This window comes from Lygodium microphyllum, chromosome 25, assembly GCF_053477565.2.
Source record: "Lygodium microphyllum isolate KBCC chromosome 25, Lygodium_microphyllum_v1.1.10, whole genome shotgun sequence".
Taxonomy (NCBI): Eukaryota; Viridiplantae; Streptophyta; class Polypodiopsida; order Schizaeales; family Lygodiaceae; genus Lygodium; species Lygodium microphyllum.
This window is the reverse complement of record NC_141159.1, coordinates 68,192,336-68,206,294: the sequence shown is the minus strand read 5'-3', so window position 1 is coordinate 68,206,294 and position 13,959 is coordinate 68,192,336.

Here is a 13,959-nt window from a genome sequence, read left to right as displayed (position 1 = left end):
TGGAGTGACTAAGCCCGTCATGATTGAAATCAAGAAACCAAACATGACTATTCAAAAGGTAGATCCTCAGGCTAGCATGCTTAAGGAGCAGATATTAGATACAACCATTGAGTGTGCACAAAGACCACTAGCGTCCAAGGAGCCTTTGACTTCCCAAGAGGTTAATGAGTACCACATGCACGATGTTGCTCACGATAAGGTTGATTGCTCAACAAAACAAATGGCAGATCGTCTAGTAGCATGAGCAAATCTTTTGGCTAGTGCCAAGTCCACCTAAGAGTCCCAAATCTCCTACACCCTCTTTCCCTAGACGGACACAGGAAGCACAACAGTAGTCGTCAAGTGCAGTTGCTCAATCCCAATCTCTATCTCCATCTGAGCTTCCAAATGTCCAAGGTGTGGGACATGACAGCACCCCTAATTCTCAACCTAGGGATGTGCTTCTGCAATCCACTGTGGCTAGCTTAACTGATGCTGCACAAGTGAATTATCAAAGGGCAACAAAAGACATGACCACTTCTGATATGCCTAAGGACTTGACACCGCAATCCACCAACAATAGCCAGTCCACTAAACTAGCTGCTACTACTTCCAATCAGGAATCACATTAGTCACAGTCTTTGATCGTAACAATGCCCCTTGCGGAACGTGTCCTTAGCAATTCACCCATGTGGAAGAGGTGTCACAACCAACATCCTTAACACCTCCAGCACTTTCAAAGCACCTAAAGCCTAGGCTTGAGGAGAAATCTCTTGAAGATTTGGCCAAGGAGATGGTGCATCTAACCAATGAACTAGAGATGAAGTGCCTGATGAAGCTTTATCATAAGTTGACAACCATCACACGTGCATACATCCATGTGGACATTGGAAGGCCAACTCATAGCCAAACCCTTGACTTGGGACGAGTAACAACATGTTTGCTCTCGCTATGTAGCCATCACGTTGAAGAAGTCATAAAGGACATTTCAAAGGCCACATGTAGAGAATTGCACTTAATACCCTCACTCTATACTGCTCAATGTGAGGACAAACAAGGAAAAGCTTGAAGTAATCAAACAAAAAGGGAGAGGACCAGGAGACTTTGTGCAGAAATGGTACTCCAACCAGAGTTTGTAGCCAAAGTTGGCCACCGACTAATGACACTTGCTGAGCAAAGGAAAGCCCTTTGGACATCAATACATGATCCCACATACATTGTCTCGACCTCATTAAGAGTATTGGCAATGGTCCATGAGGTCTAGCTTTCTGTCACTGTCCAAAAATATCCCTTGTATGATAAACTGCTTCTAGAAGAAGATCTACACGTTGGTAGCAGGCTAGGAGTAGGGAGCATGGTACTTGATGTTAGGGCATACGTCTTTTGCCTCACTCAAGGCCCTGCAATCCTAGGTCTCTATGCTTTCCATCAATACAACCCTAACTTCTTCAGCTCGTTTTGTCCAAACTTACATGACAATAATCCTAAACAGTCTCTTGGTTCTACACTAGAGTCACCCAAACCTCCTAAGCAAGAGAAAAACAGCTCTAAATACAACATCGGCACTAATAAGAAGCAATGGAGGCATGTTCCAATGGGTAAGGACAAGAGTCTAGAGCAAGCACCCGACCAGGAGCAACTACCAGTGCAAACGGATAAGGGGCTAAACGAAAGAGAATTAGTCGAAGAGCTAGACTCTCCAAGAAGAGAGGCAGTTGTACCCTCACAACCTAGCGAGGCTTTTCAGCAGGCCACAACTATGTCCCATGAGGACACACTAGAGAAAGAGAATGCTAAGGCCCAACATAACACATCAACAGTTAACCTAGTTCAGGGTCCCAAGTCTTCAAAGGATACACCTCCATTGCCCAAGAAAAATAGGAGAAAACAACGAAAACAACGGCAGTTACAAGTGGTTGTAGATGCCAAGAAGATTGAGACCAAGAGTGCTGAAGAGTTGAGGAATGAAGCATCGAGTCCACCAATAAATGAACCCATTGCCATCTCTCTTAATAGCGGTGAAACCTCAAACACATCCATGTGTTGTGATAAGTCAAAGCAACCATTATCATCAACGGTTGCTTGCAATACTCAATCCACCGACAACAGAACTTGCATTGACCAATCAAGAGTGGATACAAGACTGTCACCACAAGTTGACAAAACTATACCATTCACATCTGAGGAGAACCATGGCACAATAACAACAAAACCTCAGGAGAAATATGAAAACCCTGAGGACATAAGCAACCCTAGCATTGACCAATCTTGCTCATTTAGGCCTGAGCCCCTAGCTATGCTAAAGCCTAGGGAAACTCTTAGAACCTTGCATGAGATAGCAACTAAGCAAGCCTTCATAGAACATAGAAGTGTCATAGAGTGCTTGACTCAGTTGGATGCTAAACTCAAATTATTCGTACGTGTCTACGTCCTTGTAGACATGGGCACATTCTCTAGGGAGCAGCTTGAGGAATACTTGCCATATCCACTATCTTGAGAAGAGCAAGAATATCTTAATGAGCACTATGACAAGCTCCTACATGAACGATGCAACTCATCTCTGACGAGGAGGCCGACAAACTACGCTTAATGTGACATTCAACGATGTGCTTTGCCAACCAAATTTCTTAGAGATAGAGCAACTAAAGCGATAATGAGAGGGTCGAAGTCAATTTGAAAAATTTTGGTTTGAAAACCGTGCTACAATGGCCGAACTTGGAGCCCGTCGCAGAGGAGCGACTGGCCAAATGGTGGTCTCAAAGAGACCCAACCTATGTGGCGGCAACTTCCTTTCGAGTACTGATTGCTATTCAGGTTATGGACTTAGCCAGAACTAGCCAAGAAAACTCTTCGATTGATAAAATTCTCATTGAGGAGGAGCTACATGTTGCGAAAAGACTCGGACAAGGTACCATGCTACTTGATGTTGCAAAATATATGTTGTTATTGAGTAGGCTGCCTTGAGTACTTGATGTGTGTGCCAAACTCCAATACAATCCTGAGTTCTACAATTGGTTTTTATCCTCACGAAGTGACATGGATTTATAAACATGTATATAAATATACGACGTATTTTGTGACTATGTATAAATAATATGAAAAGAAGCAAAGCTAGCATACACACACAAGCAATGATAATCAAGCCCAGGTAATATGCATTGAAGTCAACACTATGGGATTCATATAAGTGATGTCTTTTTGAGCTGCACCTGTTCATTATGGTTGAAGTATATAACTTGCACGTACTCTCATGAGTTGCCAAGTGAATACAGGATGACATAGGTCTCTGTACAAAAGTGTTCAATATCCAAGTCACGACAAGACCATCAACCCCACAAGAACCATTATGGAGAAAGTGACAGAAATACCAAGAAACAAAGAGCCTTGATGGAAGCCCCACTCGAAGAGAAAATCACCCCTACAAAAAGCACACATTGCAATTGAGCATGGCCCAAAGCATAGTCATTGGCTACTCTCCCTTTCTTAGACAGACTCTACATTCGGCTCACTGCAGTTGCTACCTCAATTGTTTCGATGTCTCACAAGTTACAAAGAGGTTTGAAAAATATCAAATGTATCTCTTCATCTCAACAATTGTTCCTCTGGTATCGAGGCTAGTAACATAATCATCCTTGTAATATCCATTTTTCACAGCCTTTGGATCTCAACATTTCTCAATCCAAATGAAAGGATGATAGCCTCAATGTGTTGCATTGATTGTATTCATTTTATCAAAAGAAAAGAAAAGAAAAAAAACAAGAGAAAAAAGAAAAAGAGAGAAATCAACAAAAAAGAAAACAAAAAGAAAAGAACAGAAAAGAAAGAAAGAAAGAAAAACACTCACGATCACAGCACATCACCTAGGGGTCCTCAAATCAGGTACGTCCAGTGACCTTGGTCGGCTAGCTCTGTCCCTAGTTCTCTAGCCCTTTACACATCCCCCACAATGGTTCAGGGCACATCAAGGGCATGACATACCTAGGGAGCTTGTCTCGCCTATGGTTAGACTTGTTACAGTGAACTATTTGCACAATTCTTTTTTGCACTCCATCTGAGTAGTACCATTGCAATCAATAGTGGTAAGCAATGCATGAAAGACCATGGAAAGTATACCATTATCTTTGAATAATACAAGTAGCCACCAACTATGAAAAGCTAAGGCGTCAATGAGCTCAATTATGCTACATCGTGTTATCAAAATCGCAAATGAGGTCTCAAGAAGCCTTTGTGTGTACTTCTTCTCAACATCGACAAATTTTTCCACCCCATTGAACCCTTGCTTCATCCACACATTGCTACGAGGAACCAGACCAACAATATTCTAACTACGTAGTATCTAAGTATGCACGTGCACTCACATAATATTTGCATCACAATCTATACACAGTTTGGGTTCTCAAGTGCAAGATATTACTCTCGTTCGTCGACCTGTCTTCCAAACTAATCAAATTATGTCTCGTGGGCAATAAGAAGACTAGCACTACCCACAGGTTGAGACCACATATGAGAGGTTTTTCAATTGCAGGTATTGAAGACTCTAACGAAAGAACCGACATCTCTTCATCAACACTCAACTTTGAACTCTTGTCCTTTATCATCATGCAAGCGCACCAAAGAATCGTTGCTCGCCCCACAGAATCCCTAGAACATCAACACCTATGCCAACCCATGAGTGCAACTCCCAACAAAAACCAGTCCTATCACCAACTTCAACAACCCTATCACCAATCGATCAGACCAACAAAGTACCACCAACCACCTTCATTCGCGCCACCACTAAAACTCCTCCAAGGCAAACCACAGCAGTCTCTTTCACCCACATCTTTAGTGCATGCCCAAGCCACAGAGAGAGAGAGAGAGAGAGAGAGAGAGAGAGAGAGAGAGAGAGAGAGAGAGAGAGAGAGAGAGAGAGAGAGAGAGAGAGAGAGAGAGAGAGAGAGAGAGAGTCAACTAATCTTAGCCTTAGGACTAAAAACACCGTGCTCCTATATACCAACCATTTTCTAAAATTGAAGAGAGAGAGAGAGAGAGAGAGAGAGAGAGAGAGAGAGAGAGAGAGAGAGAGAGAGAGAGAGAGAGAGAGAGAGAGAGAGAGAGAGAGAGAGAGAGAGAGAGAGAGAGAGAGAGAGAGAGAGAGAGAGAGAGAGAGAGAGAATCAACTAATCTTAGCCTTAGGACTAAAAACACCATGCTCCTATATACCAACCATTTTCTAAAATTGAAGAATCACTTTTACTGCAAAAGAGAATAGTTTGAGGTTTGAGAGTCACTCTATAGTTTCCATGTAACCACACACACACACACACACACACAAATCAATAATATTATATATCATTATAGAGGTATAGAATATACTCTATTTAACCTATAATCCACGAATCTACCAAACCTAACTCCCCAACCTACATGGCAGCCATAAACATGACCTAAGGTGAAAAATGAAAAAGAAGCCCCGAATTCATGCGACTTAATATCTTACAGCCTAAAAAAGGATGTAAATTTTGTTGGGGGTAAAGGTGCCTCCGCCTAGGTGCCCATGTATTACTACACTAACAATACTCACGTGCTTGCACACTGCACATGGCGAGCGCCCGTCACCGTCACTTTATTCTTTATTCTTTTAGTGACAGATGAATAAAGGGAAGGCCGGTCACACATTGTGACTGTTGGAGTTCCCACATGGTGAGTCTCTCTCTCTCTCTCTTGCTCTTGCTCTCCCGCCATAGCTCTTGTATGCAAGCTTCGATCCTTCTCACCTTTCAATTGGCATGAGAGCATGGTTGCTTGAGCACTTGAGCATGGTTCGTGACTCCATCAGCATCCCATTGAATCCCTACACCATTGGTGCATTCTCCCGGCAGCCATATCTGACTCCTTTGAGCTCCGATCACTCCCCAGCTTCCCGACCTACTTGGCCCATTGGGGCACCCTCAGGGCATTCCTTCAGAGGTGTTGAAGCATTCTTTTGAGTGTTTATTTCAGTTTGCAGGGTACAACATGAAGGGGCTCCAACCATTGGAGCTCCCCCATTTCATATATTGGCTCCTGCTTGATTAGCTTGACAGGGCTTTGTGTAGGCCTTCTTTAGGCCCTACTCGAGCCCCCTTCCACCCCATTAATGACACATGGACTAGCAGCATACCCAACAACATCAGCCCTGTTTGCACTAGCTTGAAGACATGTAAAAATTTCTTTTTTTACTTCAGCCCTCCCCTGGCACTCATTGGCAGCTTGAAAACGCTTCATTTGGCACTTGGGAACACCCCCTTGATGCTCGGCATTGATGGTTTATCATTGTTATTGAATTGTGGACTGATTAACCTCAGTCCAGGACTATTTTGCACAGTCTACGGGTAGCCACAAACAGTGTTACATCAGCACTTTATGTTTATGCTTGGATAGCATTGGCTATTTGATGCCCAAATGCCTATGGTTGATGTCGGATGTTTAAGGAATGTATGCCTACTGATTTGCCATCATTTTGGGATGATCTTGAGTTGAAAAATACTCTATTTTATGCAGTGAATGTATGCTGGAAACTTCAAGGCTGAAGTGGTTTTGTCAAAGTTTCTTGTACCTATTGCAATCGGGTTATGTATTGGAAGCTTTACATGATGTATTGATGCTTTGCTGTCGACATAGAGCTTGACATTGCTCCCGGATGTATTGTTGAACTTGAACTCTGCCTTGGTTAGCATTTTGGATCTCCGTTTGGATGTACTTTGGCATGTATTGGTCTATGATTTTGTGACTGCCTTTGACATGCTTGATGCTTATGTCACCTACACATGCTAGTTACATTGTTTGGACTTGAATGCTACTAGATTTTCATTTGGGCTTGACTTTGACTCTGTAGCTTATATTTTTGGTCTTGCTTTGGCTCATCAGAGATTGATTGGGATTGTCTTCATGACATTGGATACTATCATTGGATCCTTGACCACTCATATGCTTCGGATGTCTTCTTGACTTATGACCTTGGATACTCTGTCACACTGGTGCTCTTACATGCATTGTTTGAGCTTGGATGCTTGACTGTTACGGCTTTTGTGCCAGTGGGAGAGTTTATGCACGTTGTCATTTGACAGATATTGAGCACGTGGGTTATGTACTTGAGCTTTTGGATACTTGTGCCAGTGGGAGAGTTTATGTACGTTGTCATTTGACAGATATTGAGCACGTGGGTTATGTACTTGAGCCTTTGGATACTTGAGACTGTGATCTCCTTGTGGATGATGTATGGTTGGTATGCCTTGGTTTGTGTAGATGTACTTGGGCTGATTCAGTTTTGTATTCACTGAGCAGACACCGAATTGTGTCAGGTCTTTGCAATGGTATGTACATTTTCCCATGTTGATTGGGGGGTGTACTGACTTTACTAACTTTACTGACAGACTTTGTCTGACATGCTTGGGTGTTGGCTCATGTCAGTCTGACTGTTACATGCTTGGGTGTTGGCTCATGTCAGTTTGACTGTTACATGCTTTTTGATGCTCGCTTGATATTGGTTTTGCATTGACAGTCAGTGGTTCACTTGGAATATTGTTTTTTGCCTACTGTCAACTCTCATTGTACATAGTTGCAAATTATTACAACAAACATATACCTCCAAACTGTGATGTATTTTTCATGCTGAAACATCTTGGTTTGATGTAATTTTGATGGTACTTGGTGGAAAACATCATTAAATACTTGTTTCTCGCCATTTTGCCTTGGTTTTCGTGGTTTTTTGGTCATTTTCTGTATTTTACAAGCGAGCAGTTTTGAAATGTTTGCATTGTTTCAGCTTGCAATATGGCATTTTCTTCTACTGACTGTGCTATCTTCAACATCATTAAGCTTGATGGTACAAATTTTGCCTATTGGAAGAGCCAAGTTTGGCAAGTATTTGTGCAGAAATTACACATAAAGCCACTAAGGTTGAGTGGAGAGCACGTCGAAACTATGACTAATGATGAATGGATGGAGCTTGATGAGTTATGCAAGTCCACCCTCATCTTGTCTCTCACTGGATAGGTGCATTACGATGTGGATGAGGAAGCACAGAGTCCTTAGCAGCTTTGGGATAAGATTAAGAACCTCTATGACACAAGCAAAATCCTGCAAGTCAAATGTATTGACTGAAACAGCTTACGAATCTCCGCATGAAAGAGAATGTGACCATGTCAGCTCATCTGAGCCAGTTTCATGCATGGCATTGATTTCAAAGAGGATGTCACTCCGTTGTTCTTGCTTGGAACTCTTAATGAGTCTTGGGATGTATTCCACACTGCCTCATGTGCTTCTACCACTACTCTAAAGCTATCTGATATTGAGAGCTCTCTTCTATAGGAAGGGATAAATCGTAAGAATTTGGATGCCTCTTGTGTGTCTCATGCTTTGACAGTTAGAGGCCAACATGATGGAAAGGCAAAGAATGACCGTGGTAATGGTCGTGGACAGGGTTCACAGAAATCTTGGTTCAAGTTGCACAGTAAGTCTCGTGGGAGAAATGCAAATTTGACTTGTCGTCATTATGGGAAGAAAGGCCACAATGTCATGAATTGCGCAATGAAAGGTGCAAAGACAAGGGAAAAGAGAAAGTGCAAGAAAAGTCTTCTTATTGTAGCATAGTACCTGCCAAGTCAAGTGTTAAAATTGAAGAGATCAATGTTATGCAGCTCGAGGATAGTGATGGGGATTATATTCTTGTAGCAACTTCATCTAGTGCTTTGCAGACGACAGAGATACACTGTATGTATGCACAGTGTTGGCTGTTGGACTCAAGTGTGTCCTTTCATGTGACGCCTTGCCGAGAGTGGTTCCATTCATAACATTTTATTTCGGGTTCTGTGTGCTTGGGTGATGACAGGTCTCTTGAGATTGTCAGCATTGGTGATGTTAGGTTGTAGTTTCCTTTTGGCAACAGTTTTGTTATGCACTATGTACATCATGTACCTACATTGATACGCAGTCTCATGTCCGCTGGACAGCTTGAAGATGCAGGATATCATGTATCGTTTAGAGACACTGCATGGAAGTTTACTCGTGGCAGGCTTGTGCTTGCGAGAGGTGCCAAGGTTGATAGCCTCTACCCCTTAGTTGTTTCTGGATCTACAATTGATCATGCTTTGTCGGTGGGGTCTTTACCTCATGTATCTCTTTGGCATGCCCTCGTTTGAGGCACATATCCATTAAGAGAATGAAAATGCTTTCTGGTTTGCAGTACTTACTACCCCTGGACTATTCTCATTTTGATTCTTGTGATCATTGTCTTTATGGCAGGCAGACTAGATCTACGCATAAGAAGTCTGGTATGTCACGCATGAGTGAGCCCTTGGCTTTGGTTCATTCTGATGTTTGTGGGCCCATGCCTTGTCCGTTTGTGGTGGGTGGTGTGAAGTATTTTGTTACTTTCATATATGTTTTTTCACGTAAAGTATGGGCTTATCCCACAAAGCAGAAGTCCAATGTATTGGCAATTTTTCAAAGATGGCTTGCTTTGGTAGAAAACCAGTCTAGGGATAGACTAAAATGCCTAAGGATAGATAATGGGGGTGAGTATGTCTCACATGCTTTTGAGCAGTTATGTGATGAGAGGGGTATTAAGTGTCAGTTGACCGCCCCCTACACCCCTCTCTAGAATGGTGGCTGAGCAGATGAATAGGACAATCTAGGAGAGGGTTCGCAGTATGCCTAGCCATGCAGGCCTACCCCAGCACTTTTGAGCTAAGGCAGTTACGATTGTCGTGCGTATCATTAATAGATCGCCCTGTAGTGCCATTGATTTCTAGGTTGCAGAGGAAGTATGGATAGGAAAGCCTCCCTCTTATGCACATTTACATGTCTTTGGATGTGAGGCGTTTTGCCATGTCCCCAAGGACAAGCATAACAAGTTGGATCCTAAGAGTGTTAAATGCATATTCCTTGGCTACGGAGATGCAGGAGAGATGGGTTACCATCTATGGGATCCGTAGGCGCGGAAATTCATCCGCAGCCATGACATAGTCTTCCATGAAGAAAAGATGCATAGGCAGCCTGAAAAGATAGTGGAGATACGCAAGGTTATATTTTTGGAGGAGCCACAAGCTCTCGTACAGCCAGCTGGACAACCTGCAACAACAGCAGGTACTCATGGCCAGGGTGTTGGATAGAATGTTGGGTAGGTAGCAAAGCCTACAATGCAGCGTTCTACTAGAGATAGGCGCCCTGACAAATTTTAGCCCTCGATGCATTATGTCTTGGTTACAGATGTAGGAGAGCCTTTCACTTATGATGAGGCTATGCGCATGGGTGACAGTTACTCTTGGGAGAGGGATATGCAGTTTGAGATAGACTCCTTACATAAGAATGAGACTTGGGATTTGGTTTCCTTGCCTAGTGGCAAGAAGGCTCAACCATGCAAATGGGTGTACAAGTTGAAGAGTACCCTTGGACACCCCAAGCCGACTTATAAGGCAAGACTTGTTGCTAAGGGTTTTAAATAGGAGCATGGAGTTGACTTTGATGAAGTTTTTTCTCTTGTGGTTAAGATGACCACCCTCCACTTGGTTTTGGCCTTGGTCACTCAGCTCGACTTGGACTTGTATCAGATGGATGTCAAGACGACATTTTTACATGGGGATTTGCATGATGAGATTTACATGGAGTAGCCTAAGGGCTTTGCAAAGCCTGGCAGGGAGCACCTAGTGTGTAGGTTGAAGAAAAGTCTTTATGGCTTGAAGTAGGCACTTGGGGAATGGTACCATAAGTTTGATGCTTTTATGCAATCACAGGGCTATAGTTCCAGTGCTATGGATTCGTGCTTGTACATGAAGAAAGCCCATGATGGATCTTTGCTTATTTTGGTACTCTATGTGGATGACATGCTATTAGTAGGGAAAGCTCATGATGAGCTAGATGCTCTTAAGGCTCAGCTCAAAAAGAGCTTTGAGATGAAGGATGTGGGACATGCCTCTCATATACTTTGTATGCACATTAGACGCGACATGCATTAGGGACTTCTCTACTTGCCACAAAGGGAGTACATTCATAAAGTCCTTGAGCGCTTCTGCATGTAGGATGTGAAGCCTATTGGCTATCCATTGCCTTCTTATGTGAAGGTATCACATTTGGCCATAGAAAAATGAGTAGAGGGCCGAGATGGCCAAGATTCCCTATGCATTCATAGTGGGCAGTCTTATGTATGCCATGATAGCCACTTGTCCAGATATTGCCTTTACACTTGGTGTTATGGGATGCTATATGGCTACACCTGGCAATAAGCATTGGGATACCGTGAAGGGTATCATGAGGTACCTGAAGGGCACTACAGATATGTGCATATGCTATGGTAGCCAAGATATAGGAGTCGTGAGGTACACTAACTTTGATTATGTAGGACATGCAGATAGTAGGAAGTCCACTTCTGGCTATGTGTTCACCTATGCTGGAGGTGTTGTCTCTCGGATGTCCAAGGTGCAAAAGTGTACGGCTCTTTCCACCCTTGAGGTCAAGTATGTTGCAGCCACCGAGGCTTGCAAGGAGGCCATATGGTTAGGCCATTTGGTTTATGACCTTGGTATTGATGTTATCCCTACACATCATTCAGATTCTATGAGTGCTATTTAGTTAGCCAGGAATCTGATATTCCATGCGAAGACGAAACACATTGAGTGAGGTATCACTTCATACGTGGGGTCATTGAGGACAAGTCTGTTGACCTTTTCAAGATCTCGACTGACTAGAATCCTTCATATGTGCTCACCAAAAGCCTCTCTACGGAGCGCTTTGCCTTTCTCAAGAGCGTGGGATGAGATGACATCTTTCCTCATGCTGTTGTACATGCATACATGTTGTACTATCTTTTCTTTTTCTTTTTCACTCCTCATCACTAGGGTAGATTCGCCTTTAAGTGGGAGGTTGTTGGTGGTAAAGATGCCTCTGGCTAGCTGCCTATGTATTACTACACTGACAGTATCCACACTTGCACACTGCAGGCGGTGGGTGCCCGTCTCACTGTCACTTTATTCTTTATTCTTTTAATGAAGATGAATAAAGGGAAGGTCGATCACACATTGTGACTGTTGGAGTTCCCACATTGTGACTTTCTCTCTCTCTCTCTCTCTCTCTCTCTCTCTCTCTCTCTCTCTCTCTCTCTCTCTCTCTCTCTCTCCTGTGCAAGCTTCGATCCTTCTCACCTTTCGAATTTATCTAGCTGCACTAAAAAAATGAAACCCCCCCAAAAAAAAAAATCTAACCTAAAAAAGGAACCTAAAAATTGAATTTAAAAATGAATTTTATCTTGCCAAATTTAGAAAGAAAATTTATGCTACGAGTTTTTCTTTACAAAAGCACAAGTTGGTGCTCGAGAAATAGGATCTAAGTTTCAAGAGGCCAATTGCATGGGAAGAAGTTATTACAAGTTTTTCATCCTTACGAGAAGAAGTACAAGTGGATTTTATGAGACCACAAGTGGGCACCTAAAAAAGGATGTGAGTTACAAAAGCCCAAATTCTAGTCTTCATGAGCTAGCACATGAGCATGATCTTCAATAACTTCATCCAAGCCATAAAATGGAGGGACCGTGCATATTCATGGTTTCACAATCATTCTTCACCCATGGGCAACATGCAAGCATTGACAAGCATAAGCATATTGAAGTATTTTAACTTCTTCTTTCTTCTTCTTATTCTATGTCTTAACAATATCCCTTGATTGATTGGATTGGATGGATGGATTTGCATGTGGATTTTAAGGTGTGCTCAATCAATGCTACATCACTTTGTTCATGAGTAGCACATGTTTGATGATGGTAATGCATTCCTAGGTTGGCTCTTCAAAAATATTAATCAATAGCTCTCCTTCATTGATAGTACTACATAAATCTTATAATAGAATAACCTAATTGATTGAAACATGCTAAGATTGAACAACTTATAGTTAGGATGGTTACATGAAAGAAGAGATGACGAGAGCTTATGCATTGTCCAAACATTAGGATTGCTTTGCAAGCGATTTGCATCTCTATGATGCAAAGAAAAAGACATTCTTTGAGAGTACAAAGTTGTCTTTTTTCAAGTTTGCTTTAGTGTGCTCAATTAGAACTTTGGTTAGAGAAATTCAATTGACAGTAAGAATGTTATCGTAGCAACGACCCTGCTTTGAACTAAGGTTGAAGAGGTTACAGATTTTTGGCCATTGCAAGCTGGTTCTCATCCACATGTACTATGATCACTTGTGGTGCCCCAAATGCTTTTGCAGCCATCATAGTTATTAGACCAATAGGGCTAGCCTCAAAGATCAACACTTTAGTGTGTGCAGTTTGCATAAGATGCCTAGGGGCACAAACACCAACACTTAAGGGCTCAAACATGGCAGCTTCCTCGAGAAACATTCTGTGGATTATTAAGTTTAATACTCAATATCATAATTTTTGTGAAATATTTTTTAACTATGACTTTCCCTAGAACGGAAGGTAGAAAGGGATAACAATTATTTTAGGGAACTTCTGGAATCTGTGCCTAGTGGAAAAAGCAACACATGCCACAGAGGGGGGTTTTGGGCCAAATTGCCTAGGCAAGCTAATGAGTGCCTCAACTAGAAATGCTTATTTGAAGCTTCAAACATAGTTCTAATGGGTGCACATCTTTGGCAACTTCAGGCATAGATTCGATGGGGTGTGCAACATGCATAATTTAGAACACAAATTGGAGCAATTAAGACTAGTCCAAGATTTGTGTACAAGTGGAACTAATCTTTAATGCTATGATATATCTAGCAATGACAGACCATGATAAATAATTGTAGTGTAAGACAAACGAAAGCTTTGTAGCTAGCTCATAAAAAACCAATGTTAGAATGCAAGATAGAGGGGTCTACATCACATGCAAAAGGCCCCCATTAGCATGAAGAAGGCTAATAATTCTAACTTCTAGCTAGGTTGCCACAACGCTAGTAGTACTCTCTCATCATGATTTATTTCAACAACTCATGACTGAAATAAGATGCTCCTATTGTATT